This window comes from Strix uralensis, chromosome 6 (genome assembly GCF_047716275.1).
Source record: "Strix uralensis isolate ZFMK-TIS-50842 chromosome 6, bStrUra1, whole genome shotgun sequence".
Classification (NCBI taxonomy): domain Eukaryota; kingdom Metazoa; phylum Chordata; class Aves; order Strigiformes; family Strigidae; genus Strix; species Strix uralensis.
The window spans coordinates 44,155,673-44,158,533 of NC_133977.1; positions in this window are offsets into that span (position 1 = coordinate 44,155,673).

Here is a 2,861-nt window from a genome sequence, read left to right on the forward strand (position 1 = left end):
GGAGCTCGCGCGGGGGGAAGTGGCCGCGGCGGGGGCCGAGCCGAGGGGACGCTGGGAAAGGGCTCACGTGGGCCGAGGGCGGGGCGCTGAGAGCCGGGCGGCACCAGGAGCGCCTGAAGGAGGAGGAGGAGGTGGGGGGAGGCGCCCGGCGCGGTCTTGGCTGCCCGTTCAAGCAGACCGGGAGAGGGCACCCGTGCTCCCCTCCGCCGGGCGGCGAGTGGTACGCGCCGGCCCGGAGGCTTGGCCTCGCTGTCCGCCCTCCCCCCCGGCCTGGGTTGGTACGTGCCGAGTGGGGCTGCTGGAGGCGCGCGGCGCGGCGGCGGCGCGTCCCCCCCGCCCTGGGCGCGCGGTGGTAGGCGCCTCCTCAGGGGGAAGCGGCCCGCGCGCGGCGCCCGCTGCCATGGCGGGGGCGGCCTCTCAGGCCGGGCGGAGGCCCCGGGACCGGCCCGGTTCGGCTCTCCCGCCCGCTCTCTCCGCCGCCGAGCCGTGGCTGAGGGCGGGCGGCGCGGGGCTGCTCGGCTGAGGTAGGCCGGTGGTGCCGTTCGAGGCCCCAGGCCCGCTGGGGCAGCTGTGGGCCCATGGGAGGAGCAGCGCTCCTGACCTCCTCTTGGGCCGTGCTCGGGACCGGCGGGGCCTGAGGGACGGGTAGCACGGCCCTGAGGGGGGTTTTCTGCTGCCCGGTGGGTTTAGATGCGCGCAGGGTGGGGGCCTTGGTCGCCCTGGAAAAGCCCTGCGTTAGCAGTAAGTCTTCCTCCAGAGAAGAAAAGCATCCTGCCTTAAGTTAAAATCGCCAGTTTGTTTAGGGCAAGTCGGGGTACTGATGTTGAGATAGACAGTCATTGAAGTTCTTGTCGAAGACAGTTCAAGTTAAGGCTTCCTCAAGCACTGAAGCCTTTGACCTTTTCCAAGGAGACTTGTAGAAGAACCTGAGAGGTTTTGGCCTTTTTGGGAATTCTGCCACCTCAAATGAGGACTGAGTTGGAGAGGCTCAGTTGGGCAATGTGTGACATGGCAAAAGTGTTTTCATGGGTTCTGTGCAGCATTTTTATTAAATATTTTATGACTCGAGGTTTTTGAAAATGCTGTCATGGATAATATGGTAGACACTGTTAGGGATTCAAAGTAATTTAATAAAAAAAAAAGCCCTACTTGCTTTTTAGTTAGGTAATATAAAACAGGTTTGATAGGGCGTGACTTGAACAACAGACTGTCTTAAATATCAATTTCACACAGTTTCTTTGTGTCTTCTCTCTCCTACCCTCTACCCCACTTCAGACTAGAACGTGCCTTACTGCTTCAGTCCTGCAGCAGTAACAGTCCTGGTCCCTCTGCCCCCTTTCTGTGGTCAGGTTCAGTGCTGGAAATGGTGAGAAAAGTCAGGGGGAAAGGCCAGAAAAGGAGAGCTGAGAATTGGCCCAATGCTAATGCTCACTGTAACTTCAACTGAAATTAAGTGTAAAATGTAACTCTTGGTTTTCAATAAAATGGTAAAAAACTGTGTCAAACTGGGTTTCTTTCTGCATGGTATGTAGCTAGCTTTTTGTAATAATATATACACCTGCTGAGAAGTTTTTGGTGTGGAATAAGTTAATTTATTATATCATGGTAAAAGCTGTACAGTATGTGTTTTTTGTCAATGTTTTTATGTCTTGTTATCTGTAAGTTGTAAGTAGAGATGAGCACAATACACATATTTTTGCAGGTTTTTAAAATCTTTTGAATGTGGCCCTTTAGTTGTAGTAGTGTGTGAGTTGTTCTGGTGTGGGTTTTCTTGATCCTGCAGATAAGTGTGCTGGCTTCTAAACGGGAAGCATTTTGTACAGGTGTCCTATCGCTTACCAAGTCTGTTTAATAGTAGCCTGAAGTTCCATGTGATGACTAATAGAATTGTGTAAGATGTGATCCTGCAAAGATCCAAAGTTACAATCTCTGTGACCCCACAGCAGGATCATCCTACTGTAGTGACATGATTGTGGTGGAGCTTGGAATTTATTGATAGAAACTTTCTAGTCTTGCTGCTGGTTTCCCTCTATGCCAAATGTACTTGTCAAATCAATTCATTATCCTTTAATAAGGCACAATGCTTATGTATTGAAGCTTAATTTATTTTGTGTGAAATGCACAGATTATTTTAAAACTTTGTAAATACAAAATACTATATCCAGGCTAAAAGAATGCATGTCTCATGTCACTGGGTTTGGGTGAGAATCTCTAATTAAAAGTTCTCATCTGAATAAGGTATTAGATTCCCAACTGGTTGTCCAATAAGAGCTGAAGAGAACAGAATAGTGTGTGCAGCTCTGTTAAATTATGGTAGATAAACATTTTCTTGATGCTTTCAGCTGGCTTTTACAGGTGTATTATAAAAAAATTATATTAAGCAAATTTTCAGATTTGTGTTTTCAAGGAAACAAAAGCATTAGGCAAATGCTATTTGAACCACATACCTTGCTTCAAACTTCCAGTGTCTTTTTGACTGAGTCTTAGTTATTTTGTGAATAAACCTGCTGAATTTGCTCAGGTTGATGTTAATTTTTACCAGGACCAAAAGAAGAAATGAAAAAGCAGGAAGAATAATGGAATAATGCAGAAAGATTGACTTGTTGATTTGTAACAGTGCTTTTGCTTTAATACATGTTTTTACCAGGTTGAAGTTTTGTACAGGTATCACTGTGTGATAAAACAGGGCAGCTTGTGGACAGGATATTAAAACTTTATTTCTATCATACGAAAAATTAGTTTTATCTTCAGCAGTTCATAAAATCAGCATCCTTTCCTAACAGCTTGGCGTGTCCTGCTGTATAGTTTTGTTACTGTAAAAGCTGGCAGAGGAACACTCTTAAGACTTGTTTTGGAGTTTT